This window comes from Pristiophorus japonicus, chromosome 2, assembly GCF_044704955.1.
Source record: "Pristiophorus japonicus isolate sPriJap1 chromosome 2, sPriJap1.hap1, whole genome shotgun sequence".
Classification (NCBI taxonomy): domain Eukaryota; kingdom Metazoa; phylum Chordata; class Chondrichthyes; family Pristiophoridae; genus Pristiophorus; species Pristiophorus japonicus.
In genome coordinates this window covers 63,672,759-63,691,197 of record NC_091978.1, presented here as the reverse complement: position 1 = coordinate 63,691,197, position 18,439 = coordinate 63,672,759, and positions in this window count along the sequence as shown.

Genomic DNA, 18,439 nt, shown 5'->3' with positions numbered 1-18,439 from the left:
TTGCCTAGTCGCTAAATTCCACAGGTGATATAATGCCTTCCCGCAGAAGCCTGTCTAGTTCGTGTTCAATCTTTTCCCTCATCACATAGGGTACAGCTCTGGCCTTGTGATGGACCGGTCTAGCATCCTGTGTGATGTAGATTTTGACTTTGGCCCCTTTGAAAGTGCCCACACCTGGCTGAAAGAGATGTTCAAATCGCTTTATAACTGTTGAGCAGGAGGTCCATTCCTCTAATGACATGGCATGGACATCATCCCATTTCCAGTTTAGTTTTGCCAGCCAGCTTCTCCCCAGCAGTGCTGGGGGTACTCCGGGGACAATCCACAGGGGAAGTCGGTTCACTGTCCCTTTGTGTGTGACAGAGAGCATGGCGCTGCCGAGGACTGGTACGATTTCTTTGGTATAGGTCCTTAGTGTGGTGTCGACCCTTGTGAGTTTTGGTCTGTCTCTTTTATGCGGCCACAGTTGTTCAAATTGTTGAGCGCCCATGAGAGATTGACTTGCTCCCGTATCCAGCTCCATGTTGACAGATATCCCGTTGAGTAGGACCTTCATCATTGTAGGAGGCATCCTGTTGTAGGAGCAGCGGCCATTGATCATGTTGACCCGCTGTACACCGGTGTCCAGGGTACTGTCCCCACCATCTTCTGGTCCGCTTTCCGACCCATCTGATTCGTATACCAGCCAAGCTGCCATTTATTTGCACATGCGGGCCAAATGCCCTGTATATTCACAATTTCTGCAAACAGCCTGCTGAAATCGACATCCCCTTGATGAGTGCCCACCCCCACACCTCCAGCACAGACCTGTTCCATTGTTCAAAGAGTTCCCAAAGAATGAACTGCGTCTGGCTGATCTCTCTTGAGCTTCTCTCAGCTTGTAGTTGATTGCTTGCATTGTGGGTTGATGAGGTGTGAACGGCCGTTCCTGTGGCCTTTGATGGCTTCTGCCTGCTGTCGAGAGCCAGTTCTCCCGGTTTTATCTGTGTGTGGGGGTAGCAGCTTGTTTAGTGCTGTGAACTTCTTCTTCCGATATTTCGTTAGTTGTCGTACCTGCATTGTAAATCAACCTCGTTTCTTCTTTCCCTACCAAGAATGTCTGTGCAACCAGTGCTGCTGCCTCTAAGGTCAGGTTCTTGGTCTCTATGAGCTTTCGGAATATGCTTGCGTGGCCTATTCCTTCAATGAAAAAGTCTCTCAGCATTTCTCTCCTCAGTTCATCGGAGAACTCAAATAAACTAGCCAACCTCCGAAGTTCCACCACAAGTCGCGTATGCTCTGGCCATCACAGCATCTGTAGTTGTAGAACCTGTGTCTGGCCATGTGTAGGCTGCTTGCTGGCTTCAGGTGGTCTCTTACCAGTGTGCTCAACTCTTCAAACGACTTGCTTGCTGGTTTCTCGGGTGCAAACAGATCCTTCATTAAAGCGTATGTGTTCGAGCCACAGCTGATCAAGAGATGGGCTCGTCTCTTGTCTGCCTTATCGTCGCCTAACCAGTCTTTGGTTACAAAGCTTTGCTGGAGCCTTTCTATAAAGTCCTCCCAATTGTCTCCCGCATTGTACTTTTCATCTGATCCATTGTTCGCCATTCTGTGGATTCTGTAATCCCGTAACCCGTCGCCACTGTAAAGTCCTGGCCCCTCAGTGCAGATTCACACGAGGCATGTAGTGAAGTCAAGGTCACTCTGGACCTGCACCTTTATTTTACAGCTCTGGAATGCCGCACTTGCCTGAGACCTGTCCTTATATACCTGTCTCTTGCAAGTGCACCCCTGGTGGTAAGGTATGCTGGTGGTTACAGGTCATATCTTATTACAGTCATGTATCGCATGTTAGGATACAGTTATATATAATAATGTAAGATACATGACAGGCAGCGGAACTGGCGACGCCGGTGTGGGCAGCATTGGTAAGTGAGGCCATCGTTGAATGTGGTCGCTACTTCAATGCGCCAGCGCCTACTGTGCTTTTCTGTCCAAAAGTGTGCTAGTTGCATGCTCCATGCATCAATCCCTCACCTCCCCCTCACGGCAGCCCTTCTCCCACTTATGCTTGCAGATGAAACACCGAGTGGCAGCACAGCACAAATGGACACATCACCTGTGAGACCAGCTACAGGCCTGAAGCACAGGCCTGTGGACAGAAGCTCTCCAACCTCGACAAGCACTGATGATGAGATTGAGACCTCAAACGATGAAGAGACCATTGTCAGCACTCGCCGGCTCATCCAGAGAATGCTGAGGAAGAGAAGGAGGAGGACACAGATGGCGCAAGCGTGCCACTGCTTCCACCCACACGCGCTAGCTCAGATACTGGTGAGAGTGCGCGGTCTGAATAGTTGACGTGGTAGGTGGAGCGGCACTGGGTATTGCACCAGGGACTAACGGGCTGCAGTATGGTGACGGGGCGAGGCAACCTCAGGTGCCACCTCTCCGGGGGGTGAGTCTGCACTGGAGTTCTGCCGACGAGGTCTCAGATGATGCCATCGACGTAGCGGCTTACGAGAGAAGGGTGTAGGCTATGGGGATGTTCATTTTCCACTCTACTTTAATTCATAGACCTCGGGAATAACAGGAAGGACTCCATGTAATGCAAAGTTTAGGCTTAAACCCAACTATTAGTTTATTACACAAAAAACAACTAAAAATTATCGAACAAGACTTCTTAGAGAATTGATCGAAGACATACAATCACCCATCCAGCCAATTGCTGCTGTTAGAACATAAGAACATAAGAATTAGGAACAGGAGTAGGCCATCTAGCCCCTCGAGCCTGTTCCGCCACTCACCAAGATCATGGCTGATCTGGCCGTGGACTCAGCTCCACTTACCCGCCCGCTCCCCGTAATCCTTAATTCCCTTATTGGTTAAAAATCTATCTACCTGTGATTTCAATATATTCAATGAGCTAGCCTCAACTGCTTCCCTGGGCAGAGAATTCCACAGATTCACAACCCTCTGGGAGAAGAAATTCCTTCTCAACTCGGTTTTAAAAGGCTGCGAGGTCGGGCGGTGCGTCGCTGAGTCGGGAGCAGCGTCGAGGAGGTGCGTGGAGAGGCGTGGCTTGTGCAGCTACAAGGAGAAGGCAAAAAAGAAGTTGAAAGAAATAGAAAGGTGACGTCACAGCCAAGGGGGTAAGTGATTGGCTGGTGATTGGTGAGTAGTTTTTCTTTTTTCTCTTCGAGAACAGTGAGTATACTTTAACATTGTTGTTGCCAATTTAAGTGTATCTAAGGGTTAAGTCATGGCAGGAGAGCTCGGTCACATGATATGCTCCTCCTGTACCATGTGGGAACTCGGGGACACTTCCGGTGTCCCTGACGACTTCGTGTGCGGGAAGTGTGTCCACCTCCAGCTCCTGATGGTCCGCGTTGCAGAATTAGAGCTGAGGGTGGATTCACTCTGGAGCATCCACGATGCTGAGAATGACGTGAGTAGCACGTGTAGTGAGTTGGTCTTACCGCAGGTGAAGGGTCCACAGCCAGATAGGGAATGGAAGACCAGCAGGAAGAGCTGTGCAAGGAAGTGCACACCTGGAGTATTGTGTACAGTTTTGGTCTCCTAACTTGAGGAAGGACATTCTTGCTATTGAGGGAGTGCAGCGAAGGTTCACCAGACTGATTCCCGGGATGGTGGGACTGACATATCAAGAAAGACTGGATCAACTGGGCTTGTATTCACTGGAGTTCAGAAGAATGAGAGGGGACCTCATAGAACCATTTAAAATTCTGACAGGTTTAGACAGGTTACATGCAGGAAGAATGTTCCCAATGTTGGGGAAGTCCAGAACCAGGGGTCACAGTCTAAGGATAAGGGGTAAGCCATTTAGGACCGAGATGAGGAGAAACTTCTTCACTCAGAGAGTGGTGAACCTGTGGAATTCTCTACCACAGAAAGTTGTTGAGGCCAATTCACTAAATATATTCAAAAGGGAGTTAGATGAAGTCCTTACTACTAGGGGGATCAAAGGGTATGGCAAGAAAGCAGGAAGGGGGTACTGAAGTTGCATGTTCAGCCATGAACTCATTGAATGGCGGGGCAGGCTAGAAGGGCCGAATGGCCAACTCCTGCACATATTTTTCTCTGTTTCTATGAAGGTAGAGCAGGGGTCCCCTGCGGTCATCCCCCTGCAAAACAGATACACCGTTTTGAGTACTGTTGAGGGGGATGACTCATCAGGGGAGGGCAGCAGCAGCCAAGTTCATGGCACCATGGCTGGCTCTGCTGCACAGGAGGCAGGAAAAAGAGTGGGAGAGCAATAGTGATAGGGGATTCGATTGTAAGGGGAATAGATAGGCGTTTCTGCAGCCGCAACTGAGACTCCAGGATGGTATGTTGCCTCCCTGGTGCAAGGGTCAAGGATATCTCGGAGCGGGTGCAGGACATTCTGAAAAGGGAGGGATAACAGCCAGTTGTCGTGGTGCACATCGGTACCAAAGATATAGGTAAAAAAAGGGATTAGGTCGTACAAGACGAATTTAAGGAGCTAGGACTTCAAAAGTAGTAATCTCGGGATTGCTACCAGTGCCACTTGCTAGTCAGAGTAGGAATCGCAGGATAGCACAGATGAATACGTGGCTTGAGCAGTGGTGCAGCAGGGAGGGATTCAAATTCCTGGGGCATTGGAACCAGTTCTGGGGGAGTTGGGACCAGTACAAACCGGACGGTCTGCACCTGGGCAGGACCGGAACCGATGTCCTAGGGGGAGTGTTTGCTAGTGCTGTTGGGGAGGAGTTAAACTAATATGGCAGGGGGATGGGAACCAATACAGGGAGACAGAGGGAAACAAAAAGGAGACAAAAGCAAAAGACAGAAACTAGATGAGTAAAAGTGGAGGGCAGAGAAACCCAAGGCAAAAAACAAAAAGGGCCACTGAATATAAAGGGGCTGCAGGAGGGGTCAAAACTAAAAATCATGGTTTAAAAACTAGTATTAAAACACTCTACCTAAATGCACGCAGCATTCGAAATAAAGTAAATGAGTTGATAGCAGAAATCATTACAAATGGGTATGATTTGGTGGCCATTACAGAAACATGGTTGCAGGGTGGCCAAGAATGGGAATTAAACATACAGGGGTATCTGACGATTCAGAAAGATAGACAAGAAGGGAAAGGAGGTGGGGTAGCTCTGTTAATAAAGGATGATATCAGGGCAGTTGTGAGAGACGATATGGCTCGAATGAACAAAATGTTGAATCATTGTGGGTGGAGGTTAGAGATAGTAAGGGGAAAAAGTCACTGGTGGGCGTAGTTTATAGGTCCCCAAATAATAACTTCATGGTGCGGTGGGCAATAATCAAGGGAATAATGGAGGCATGTGAAAAAGGAACGGCAGTAGTCATGGGGGATTTTAACCTACATATCAATTGGTCAAATCAAATCGCACAGGGTAGCCTGGAGGAGGAATTCATAGAATGCATACGGGATTGTTTCTTCGAACAGTATATAACACAACCAACAAGGGAGCAAGCTATCTTAGATCTGGTCCTGTGTAATGAGACAGGAATAATAAACGATCTCCTCGTAAAAGATCCTTTCGGAATGAGTGATCACAGTAAGGTTGAATTTGTAATACAGATTGAGGGTGAGGAAGTTGTGTCAGAAACGAGCGTACTATGCTTAAACAAAGGGGACTACAGTGGGATGTGGGCAGAGTTGGCTAAAGTGCTCAACAAAAATATATTCCAATGAAAAAGAAGGGCGGTAAGAGAAGGGATAACCAGCCATGGATAACCAAGGAAATAAAGGAGAGTATCAAATTAAAGACCAATGTGTATAAGGTGGCCAAGATTAGTGGGAAAATAGAAGATTGGGAAAATTTTAAACAACAGCAAAGAATGACTAAGAAAGCAATAAAGAAAGGAAAGATAGATTACGAAGGTAAACTTGCGCAAAACATAAAAACGGATAGTAAAAGCTTTTACAGATATATAAAACGGAAAAGAGTGACTAAAGTAAATGTTGGTCCCTTAGAAGATGAGAAGGGGGATTTAATAATGGGAAATGTGGAAATGGCTGAGACCTTAAACAATTATTTTGCTTCGGTCTTCACAGTGGAAGACACAAAAACCATGCCAAAAATTGCTGGTCACAGGAATGTGGGAAGGGAGGACCTTGAGACAATCACGATCACTAGGGGGGTAGTGCTCAACAGGCTAATGGGACTCAAGGTAGACAAGTCCCCTGATCCTGATGAAATGCATCCCAGGGTGTAGGTGCAGGTGGATGAGGATGCTAGTTCCACAGTAAATGGACTGTGTCCAGGTAGTCTGATGGCGGCGCTATGCCCCCTGCCAGCTGGGTGGACTCGGATCGCTCACCTGGCTGAGTCTCAGGGCCTTTGTCGTTGCCTAGTGGTGGGCAGAGCCACAGGAGTGTGTGGCCTCCCTGTCCTCCTTTGAGGGCTGCAGTGTCTCCCTGCTGCCCCTCAGCGGTAGTGGGAGCCTGGTCATCCCAGGTCCCGTTGGGAGGGCTGGAGGGTGCTAGCCTCCTGCTCCTGGTACTGGCCCTGGTGGCCAGCGAGGTAGAGCCGATCTGGGGCAGGGTACCAGTAGTGGTGCCTTTGCCGTCCGCTGATCGCTGGCCCTGCAGTGGGTATGCTCCCTCTGTGTGTGGCCACTCTCCCTGGGGCATCACATTGGTCCCGGAGGTGCAGGCTACATGATCGGGTAGCCCGCTGGACCTGGGTGCTTCCGACGGAATGTTGCCCTTGGTTTTGTTGGCGTACATGTAGAACCCGGCATCGCACATCATTTCTTCATTTACTGTCATAATAATTTGGTTCCGACCGCAATCGCCCGACTCGACACGGTTGGTTACATTTACATACTTGCATTTGTCAATTACATCTTTTCCATGTGTATTACCAGCATCGCTGTACAAAGTTACATTTACATACTTGCATTTGTCAATTACATCTTTTACATGTGTATTACCGGCATCGCTGTACAAAGAGTGGAACTGTCCCTTTAATTGTGATGGGTTGCCAGTCTCCTTTAAGAGGGCCTTGCAATCTTCACCCCAATCTGGTTTGCTGCTCGGCATCACATGTTGCTCCCTCAACGCTGCCCCTCACGGTCTGGCTGCCGTCATCTTTACTTCAAGTGCTTCACCTCGTGGTGTGGGTGCCATCTTCTTTCTCTCCATGAGGTAGGCTGCGGTGATCCTTTTCCCCCCAGGTTCTGCCACGGAAACAGGGAAGTTACCTTCTGCACCAATTTCCTTCCTCCGGAGTCCTGCCACTGGAGCCTGGAAGGTGAGGTCAGATCGTTTGGGCTGGATCACCTCGCCGTTGGGTTAGCGGGCTGTGTCGTCGCCACGCAGTCGAGTTGGGTGGTTGGCTTTTCAGGTGTTGTGCTGGATCCAAATTTGGGGCCGCGTATGTCATCGATCACTGGGGCCTGGAGATTTCCCCACCTCCAACGGATTTGTTTCATCCATCTTCTTTCTAGCAGCGTTGGACCTTCACCAGCAACAATCCACAAAGGTAACTTGTACATCGCGCTATCATGGGACACCTGGAGCTCCACGCTGCCAACGACTGGGATGGTGTCGTTTGTGTAGGTGAGCAGCTTCACTTGGATTGGGATCGTTTTAGGTCGTTCGATTGGATTGTCCCAGAGTTTCTCAAAGGCCGCCTGATTCATCAGCGATTGGCTCACCCCTGTGTCCACCTCCATCGTGACTGGAACACCATTGATTTCAACTTCCATTTTCAACGGAGAACTCTCGGTGGAGCAGGTAAATATTCCGTACACCTCATCGTGGGGCTGAGCTGCCTCATGGACTCTCTTTTCATCGTCGCTGGAGTCCAGATGATCTTCATCGACTCGGTGAGTACAATTTCTCTTGCACTTTCGCTGGAGGTGGCCCTTCGTGTTACAGCCTTTGCAAGTATAGTCTTTGTGGCGGCACTGGTGGGCCCTGTGATTTCCTCCACAGCGCCATCATGGGGCTGGCCGGTTGGCCCCATGTGGCAGACTCAGGGTTGCGGGACTCGGGATTCTGTTCTCTCTACCCTGAGAGAGACCACTTGCAGCAGCCTTGTCTCTAAAAGGTGCCAGTTGGTTCACAGTACTTGCCGAGTTGGAGTCCTGGGGGTGAGTCATCCACTTAGAATCGCAGGACGAGGCCATGAACGACTAGCTCACGTTAATTGCCTTCTTCAGGGTGACCGTGGTGTCCGCAGAAAGCAACCTGTGGAGAAGGCCCTCGTGGCCAATTCCAAGAACGAAGATGTCCTTCAGTGCTTTGGTGAGCTGGTCGCCAAAATCACACGGTGCAGCCAATCGTCTGAGGTCTGCAGCATATTTTGTGATTTTTTGGCCTTCAGGCCGCCGGTGTGTGTAGAACCGGTGCTGGCTGTGAGGATGCTCTCTTTAGGTTTGAGCTGTTCCTGTATCATCGTTACGAGCTCCGCATATGTTTTGGTTGTTGTCTTCTCTGGGGCTAGCAAGTCCCTGACAAGGCCATAGACGGTGGGTCCACAACTGCAGAGCAGGATAGCTCTGCGCTGATCAGCCAGCGAGGTCGGTGTGTCTCCCGCCAGGTCGTTCGCAATAAAGAAGTGTTCGAGCCTTTCCACAAAGGCATCCCAATCTTCCCCATCGGCGAATTGTTGAAAGTTGCCAAGGTTAGCCATTTTTCGCATGGAAATTTGTAATCTCGTCACCAGTTGTTGTCTCTGTAAGCACTCTAGTAATGACTCCACGAGGTAAGATATTGTACTTGAACTGTGGTGACATTAATCCATATATTGCAGCTCCTGAGTGAGGCTACAGCATGGTGAGCTCCCTTTTATACCTGGTTACCTGTAGTGTACAGGTGACCCCTAGGTCTCCACCAGTTGCACCCTCTGGTGGTACAAGAATAGTGTATACAGTGTGAAGGTACATCCAGTAGTCTTATGTGACTGTACATTGAGTGTACAGGGTATATACATATGTTATACATACACAACACTTAGGAGAGGATGGCCATGACCCTGGAAGCTCAGAATGCTCTTATGCTCTCCAGGCAACAGGCCACGGAACATCTTAGTGCTGGTATGGAGCGTCAAACTGCTGCCATCTCTGGTGGATTTGAAACTCTGGCTGCTCTCATGCAGTCTCAGCTCAATGCCACCAGACACCTCAGTGTTGCATTCACAGCTAGGTCCACCACTGGCCGCGAGAGATCTTCCGGTGTCGCGCCAACGCACCGACCTAACCTCCCTCGACTTGCTGGTGGTAGTGTGCCATCCCTGGGGAGTGACTCAGGCTCCTCGGACCAGGATCCTGATGATGTGCTCCCTCAGGATCGCAGCATTCTAAGAGGGTTTTGACCAGTCTGCACCCGGTCCTTCCAGGCCCAAAGGTGCTCAGGGCATCCTAGAAAGACAGCTGTAGCTCCCTCACAACAACCACAGCAGCCTTCCCGGACTGATGATGCAGCCACAGTGGAGGCAGTTAGACATAGTGTTAGGGTAGGCATGCGTAAGAGGTGTTATAAGGACATGCACAGGGGTAAGACATGAGTATTGGTGTTAGTTGATGGTTTTTCTTTTTGTTTATGTTGTGCTTTTGCACTGAATTGAATATTTTGATAAATCTTTATTTTAAACACATATCTGGCCAGGTGTTTCATTTAGGAGTGGGCAATTGCGATGGCCATTGAAAGTGGGAGCTGAAAGGACATTGTGGATGTGATTATCTGAAGCAAGCAGCTACGAGACGCAGCTGCACCTCCCTTGCAGGGTTGCGATGGGGACGACGCCTCCTAGCTCAGTGGCAACGGGGATCCTCCTCCTCCTCCTGATCTTCATCGGGTGGTACTGCTGGCTCGACCACCAGCGGCTGTCCCCTCATGATGGCCAGGTTGTGCAGCATGCAGCAGACCACGACGAATGTAGCGACCCGTTGAGAGTACTGCAAGGCGCCACCAGACTGGTCCAGGCAACGGAACCTCTGCTTGAGGATCCCAATGCACTGCTCGATGATGCACCTGGTGCCACAATGAGCATCATTGTATGCATGCTCTGGCACTGGCATGGAGTTCCACAGGGGAGTGAGCAGCCAAATGGACAGGGCCTTGTCACCAAGCAGCCAACCACAATCCTGATTTGGACCTGTGAAGAGGGCGGGCACACTGGTCTGGCGCAGAATGAAGGAATCATGGCTGCTGCCTGGGTACCTCGCATCAACTGCCAGAATCCGACGCTGGTGGTCACACATGAGCTGAATTGCGAGATGTTGCCAATGTCTACAGTGGTATAAAAATTCAAGGTGATGGTGACCTTGGTCTCTATGGTCAGGGCAGTCCTCAGCATTGTGTGTGACTGGAGATCTTCGTGCAGGACAGTGCAGAGCTCCCTGTGTACATCTTTCCTAAATCTTAGCCTTCGCAGGTATTGCTCATCACTGAGCTGGACGAAGGAGAACTGAGGTCTGTAGACCCTTTGAGGGTATGGCCTCCTTCCCCCATGTCTGCGTTGGCCACCTCCCCTGGCAGCTGGTTGGTGCCCAGCTCCCTGGTCCTCCTGATTGTCAAGCGCCTCTGGTGGCTGTTGCTGGTCAGGCTCCTAGCCTATTATTTGGTGGTGTGGGGGGGGGGCATCAGCATACCTCACCTGCCTCCTGACACCATCTCCCTCCTGGCCACCCTCTCTAGCTGCAGATCTGTGCACATCTGCAGGCCTTTCTCTCTGTTGGCCAGCCATTGCTGCTGCCTTCCTTGCTCGCTGCCTCTCTAGACGTTGCTGATGATGACGCCTTCTCCTGCATGCCGCCCTGTGTCTGCCCAGGTGTGCAGGTGGTCCTCTGCCAACAATGATCCCATTCTTTTTCAGGCTGCACCCTGCCAACTAGACCTCTGGAGCACAGAATACAGGCCTCCGCTAAAGACTGAGAACTGAAAGTCTTCAGAACTCTCACAAAACCTCTGAACACCACTGTAAGAGAAAATTGGCACTAGGGGTTTAAGCGAAATAAGGTTTAAAGTGTCGACTTCTACATTGACTCAGCAAAAGAGGCAGGAGGTCTGTGGCTGACATCACATTCTAACATATTCCAGCACCAAGGACCCAGAGGCTTCTGATTCAACATTGATGTACCAAAACACTAGATAACTTTAAAGTACGTCCAGTCCGCCAAGATAAGACTCTGTTAAAAGACTCTAAACAGACTTTTAGGCGCTACGTACGATCAGCAAATTCTAACCCAATGAGGTCATCCCAGTTAAGGTCTAAAAGTTGCCTTGAGATCTTGGTCTGTCAGTCCAAAATATTACTAATAAGGTAACCCAATTAGAGATCGAGGGAGGTCATACCGGGGTGGGGGGCGAAAGGATCTATGAAATGTATAAATGAAGTACAATTTTCCTATTCAGGGAACATCTCCACTCACAGGCGGCTGTGATGAGAAGTGTTCCCGGACATCCGTAATTAAAGATCGTTATACCTTGCCATCCGTCTCCATCTAATACTTCAAGGGCTGCTACGCAGGTTGCGACGAGCATCGACCCTTTATATCAAAGGGCCCGCTCATGGGAAGAGAAGCATTCCCATTTTACCCTACATTTGGCGCTTCCCGAACAGAACAATGACCCAGCTGTTGGGGTGAGTATGCTTAATTTACCACCTTCAAGTTAGAACTGTGGCATTGTAAACCGGGAGGGAAGGACATCTGTACAAAGAACCATCTGTAGCAGGTCCCGGTGGGATGGAGACAGAGGACAGCGATGATCTAGGGTTGGGAGGGGGTTAAAAGGCATACTCTGAGATGCACGCATGTAGGAAGCCTGGCAGTGCAAGGGTACAACGCAAGGGAATATATATGGACGTGACCTATTGACCCAAGCAGTATGAGCACACAGCGCAGGGACAAGACAGAATGACCTGTAAGTGTGGCAGTACGGGTGCACGGTGCAAAAGGAAGACATATAGACGACGTCCCCGCAGAGACGAGACATATTGACCCAGAAGCGTGGCATTATGAGTGTAGGGCGCCAAGGGGAGACATATCGATGATGCCCTGCATCCCAAACACGAATTAAAGGGAATGCCCAAGACCCCTACACCTTCCCCACAGTGAGATGGGTAACCCGGCTAGTAAAAAGGCGAATAAAACGAATGAGGGAACAGGAACACAGGCCAGCAAAAAAATGGAGGAAGAATGTAACTGGGGACCAAAAGGATCTCTACTAAATTTGCTGGGCAAAAAATACGCAACATCAATGGAAGAAATGAAACGGAAAGGGTGGCAGCCCACTGATACCTCGATAGACAGAAAAACTGGTGGGATAATCAGACCAAACACATGGCCCAAGTAATTATCCTTACCTGTTACTGGGAACAGGTAAAAGAAATCGATACCCACACTGAATTGATTCAGGAATTAAAAACTAAAATAACAAATTAGAAAAGGCTGTAAAGGAGAATGGACAAACCCTACAGTGCGCATCAGCAACACCCGACCCAAAAATAACCCCCCCAGTACCCCAAATATACCCCTCCCTGAAAGAGGTACAGGCAGAGGAGCCCTAAGATAATAATGGGACCCAGGAAGGGCCCCCGGCATATGACAGGTACGTACAGGCAGCTCCCGTACGTACTACCACCATCCCTGCACACGGGCAGCAATCCGGTCACGTCACCATACAAGAAGTTCCCCTCACCCCGCATGAGAGACAGACACTGCTAAAAGATTTACCCATCCCCAAACCAAATAGCAGAAATACAGAATTCTGGCAAATGATTGAGGAAATGTTTGATGCACATAATCTAACCCTAGGAGACGTACACGGTCTGGTAAAGGCCAAAGCCAGTAATGTAAGCTGGCAAAGGGATACCCCAAGCCGTGCAAAACGGCAACTGGATGACGATGGGAAACCTGATGCAAACTAAGGCACAGCAGATACTAGACCTCAAGCACGGGATGGATGAATGTTGGGGACCAATAAGAACTAATTGGAGCAGGATATTAAAAGTAATCCAAAAACCGAACCAAACTGTAGGGGAATATGGAGAGCGGAAATGGCTCGAGTACAAGGACCACTCCGGTGCTAACAACCCCGATAAAGAGGACGCGGCATTTTTAGAAATGTTTAAGGATGGACTGGGGGAGACGCATCAAAAAATAATTAAGCTGGGATTCAAGCTAGGAGATGATTATGATCAAATCTTAGAATGGGCACAAAACGTGGAGGAATTAAAGGCCGAGCAAAAGGAAAAGGTAGCCAAGATAGTGGCAGCAACATTAGTGATGGGAGAAAAGGAAGATAGGGGGGAGCTCCACACAGCCCCCTTGACGTGTTACACATGTCATCAGGACGGGCATTTTAGCAGAGATTGCCCGCAAAGGGAGACTGAAAAAGGGACGGATCGACCCAGGTGCCATAATTGCAACAAACTGGGACACGTAGCAAAAAGATGCTGGGCAGCGGGAGGCGGGGTGGCTGGAAATGGCCCCCAGCAAACCAGAAAACAGACAGGGATGCCCATCACGCGTGAGGAACGGATGGAAATTCTCCAACAAACAACACTACCAGCCCCACCCCCTCCAGAGCCACCCTCGAACGAGGAGCTCATCAACTTACTTAAATTGGCCAGTACCCGTTAGGGGTTACCGACCCCCGAGGGAGGGTTGGGACGGCCGACACTAGATCCCTATATGTTTATTAGTGCAGTGTTAGGGGGCCGGCAGTGCAACATGCTAGTGGACACGGGAGCGTCGGTATCCATAACTAATCTGGACCTCCCTCTTACAAGAACCATGGTTAATATTCAAGGGATAGGAGGAGGATTCAAAAAGCGACATTAAGAGAAGTAGTACTGTTAGAGATACAGGGGATAATGATACCCATCCAATTTTGGTGCTGCCCTAACCCGGAAGGCACCATACTAGGGATAGACACCCTGAGGGAAGTAGGGGCACTTATAGACCCCCAGCGTAATCGGATAATATGGGAAAAGAAACATCAGACCCAACAGAAGTTCGATTGTCCGGGACATCAGCAGCAGCGAGTAGCAAGGATTGTCCCAATACAGCCCGAATGGGAAACGAAGGGCGTGTGGGGCAGCATATGCTGACTATACCAAGCTCTGTGGGCATAGCACAAACAGGATTGCAGGCTGGCCCGAGTTGACCCAGTCAAAATTCCCGGGCTGGAACATAAGGCCCACAGACAATATCCTTTAAAACCCGAGACTGAAGCAGCCGTCCACCAAATAGTGCAAGAATTCGAAGCACAAGGAGTGGTAAAGCTAGTAACTGCCACCACTAATTCATCAGTGTGGCCGGTAAAGAAACCCAATGGAACCTACAGGTTCACTGTCGACTACACAGCTCTGAACAAGGTCACCCCAAGGGAACATTCAATTGTGGCGAGCCCATCCACTATTTTCAGTGGCCTGAACCCAGAACATAAAATCTTTACTGTACTCAACATAGCGAATGGATTCTGGTTATACCTTTGGATGAGGAGTCACAGAGGAAGTTTGCCTTCACTGTAAAGGGGAAACAGTATACCTGGAAAGGGTACCACAAGGGTTTCACAATAGCCCGGGCATATTCCACCGGGCATTGTCAGGAATCCTGGAACCCCTGGACGTAGGAGAGGGAAGCACTATATTACAGTACATGGACAATATTCTTATCGCTTCAGGTTCTGAGCAACAACACATGTTGGCCTTAACTACAGTATGAGGGGCCTTACAGCACTCGGGGTTGAAGGCAAATCCTAGGAAAGCCCAGGTGGGAAAGGAGGAGGTTACGTACTTGGGGTACATAGTAGCCCAAGGGAATAGACGGATGCCTGCAGATCGGAAGGAGGCTATTAGAACAATGACTAGACCAGGAACGGTAAAAGGGGTCCGACAGGTATTGGGACTATTTAACTATTGCCGGAACTTTATTCCGGAGTATGCGGAGATGGCCCAATCGATACAGGACCGAGTATAAGGAGGAAGGCCCTCCCAGAAGCCCATCGACTGGGGTAGCTCCCAGGAGGTGGCGTTTATACAACTGAAGCAAGCCCTTATGTGCACCCGCCTTAGGATTGCCGGATCAGAATAGACCCTTCCACTTGTATATGTACCATAGTGAGACCCATTACAACGCGATGGTAACACAGGAACACGGGGATAGGCAAAGGCCCATGGCATACTATTCCACGAAACAAGGACCGGTGGCCACAGGGCTGTCCCGATGTGTCGCAGCTCTCGATTGTGCGGCGTGGGCTGTGAGGGCCAGCGAGCCTATAGTGATGACCAGGCAGGTCATCTTACATACGCCACATACCCTCGTGGAAATACTTAACACAGGAAGGTTAAGAACCGTATCCGATGCATGGCGTGCCAATTGGGAAGCAATGCTCTTACCCCCAAACGACTATAATAAAGGACATCGGGAATAATCCCGCAGGATGGATAATCACCGAACGTAAAGAACACCACGGGAAATGAGGCGGAAGGGAGTCACATTAGTGAAACCCTGCTTGAAAAGGCAGATATGGACCTCTATGTGGATGGATCCCGTCGATATATAGACGGAACCCCACGAACAGGATGGGCAGTGGTGGACAACAATTGACAAGTCAGGAAAAGGGGACCCTTAGAGGGAAACCTATCGGCTCAGGTAGCGGAATTGGTAGCCCTCACTGAAGCATTAAAAATAGCAGCAGGGAAAAGGGTCAACATATACACTGATAGCCGTTACGCCTTCGGGGTGGTACATGATTATATGACTGCTTGGAAGAGGCGGGGGTATGTGACATCGGGAGGGGGACCCATTAGGCACGAAGAGATAGTTAAGGAATTGGTAGAAGCATCCCTCCTCCCTCAGGAATGTGCAGTGATAAAAATTAAAGCGCATCTAAAGATCACGAACAGGCACCAGCAGGGAAATGCCTGGGCAGACGAAGCTGCCAAACAGGCAGCCGAATTAGATATGACTAGTAATGCCCCGATTGGCTCATGTATTACCCAAATGGAGGAAGTAAACATACTCAAGATACAGGGAGAATCCACCCCGCAAGAAACAGAAGGATGGGAACAAACGGAGCTAAAAGGGGGGTGGATGGAGTTTGGAGGAAAAATTACAATGTAGTGGCCCCGGAATGTATCCAACAGAACCTATTGAGTCACTACCACGGATACACCCATACCGGTAGGACCGGCATGATGAACTCCATGTCACGATGTTGGTGGTGGAAAGGAATGGGTAGAGACATAGAAAACCATTGTAGGAAATGTATAACCCGAACTAAACACAACCCGGGGAAAAAGATAAAGGTCCGGCTGGGACACCAAACTCGCCCAAAGGGACCCTGGGACACCTTACAAATAGACTTTACTGGGCCACTGCCTAGCCAAAGGGGGAAAATATACTGTCTGATAATAATAGATCAATTTACAAAATGAGTAGAAGCCTTCGCCACTAGACACTGCACCGCTGATACAGTAGCTAAGATCATGGCCGGGGAAATAATACCCAGATGAGAATGCCACTACAGTTGGACTCAGACCAGGGTACACACTTTACGGGAAAAATCATGAAGCAAGCTTGCACTCTGTTGGGGATCAAACAAAAATTCTACATCCTGAGTCTTCCGGATTGGTAGAGCGAATGAATAGGACTTTAAAAAACAGCACTGGCTAAGGCAATCGAGGAGACCGGACAGGGGTGGATTGAGTTACTACCACGAATCCTAATGAAATTGAGAGCTATCCCTAACTGGGCTACTGGACTGACCCCCTTTGAACTAATGACAGGAAGAGCCATGAGGCTCCAGAAGTGCTGGTTACTGGAAGTGATGACGTAGGGCCCTACAAGGATAAGATACGAAGGTTCGTGATGGAACTTTGTAAACAATCACATGAATTACGAGTACAAGCCAGAGACCAACAAATTATTAGGGATCTAGAAAGGAACATGAAGGAACAAAGGGTTCAGGTACCTCAAATAGGGAGCCGGGTCATGGTAAAGATAAATCCTGAAAGACCCGGATTCTCACCAAAATGGACCGGACCCCACCAGGTGATTATGGTTAGGGACACATGCGCTTGCATAGACATAGGAGGTGTTGGCAAATGGAAACACTGGACCCAGTTGAAACAATTTGGATCCTAACCAACCAGTGGCCACCGGAAAACGTCGTGTTTTACAGGATCCTATCCCTCCTTGGAGCCGGAATATCCACCGAAGAAGAAAGTAACGGACCTCAAGGCCTATATTATAAGATGTCGGAAAACATTAGCTGTGATCCCGATTCAAAAACCCTAATAGTGGTAGTCGGCACAACGGTAGATTTAAATTGTAGCATTGGACTAATGGGCATAACACAACTTAACAGAGATTCCAACCGACAGTGGGGGTGGAACAATAACAGGGGCATAACATTAGCAGTAAATGAAACCGCAGTATGCTCCGTGTTAGAAGAAGAACGAGGAAGTTGCACTCGTAGGGAGAGGATACAGATAAGGTGCACGCCCATCTTCACTCAATTCTCGGGAAGGCCACGACAAGGGGATACCAGGTGAAAGATATGTCCGGACTCCCCGTGAGTGGGTACGGACCAGTGGTGTTGGAACATCCTTGTCCGAGATAGACCCCCCACCGCTGCCCCGACAACCACCCTGGGGACAACAACTCTTCCCAGCACAACCACGCAAGCCCCTCGCCCCCGTCCATAAAGACTGGAGCCAAAGAGGGACCAGTAATAAAGGAATCTAAGGAAAGGATATAATTTGGGGAGCATCAGCGACTACTTACGGTAGTCCGAAACCTAACGGATATCATCCTTCCTAGCTTCTGTGGAAATGAAACTATAAGTCTATACCAGAACCTGACACAACGAATCCTCGAAGGCCCGGAATCTACTACCCTGAGATTTAATGTCAGAGAGGGAACAGAACAAAGTCGAACGAAAAGGGGAATACTGGAAACCGATGAATTCCTTGGATCTGTATGCAATAGACGACCGGGTTAACACCTTAACACAAATCTTAAGGGGTTTATTGGGGAGGGAAATAGATAGCCAAGCCCTACAAGCACAGTTGGGAGATGGCGCAGAAGGGGAACTGTTACAAGTGGCCACACATTATAGGAACATGCCAAGAGCATAAATTTGATCCACGCAATGGGGAACGACCTAAGTAAACGATTACAAGCTGAGATAGTTTGCTCCGGGTATGGGGCCTGGATACTGAGTGAGGTACAACATAACCTGGAGCAACTCCAGAATGGGTACATACCAGATTGGATCCCGAACGGCATATTTAATAATTGGACTCTAGACAAAAACATGAACAACACGTGTGAAGGTACGGAAAAATAGTCACGCATGGGTGCCAAAATTTAGATGTATTACTGGACATGTGAATATGATCGGAATCGTGTTATCAATACCACAGTATAACGTAACAAAGGGAGACCCCTTATACCAAACCCACAATATCGGTGA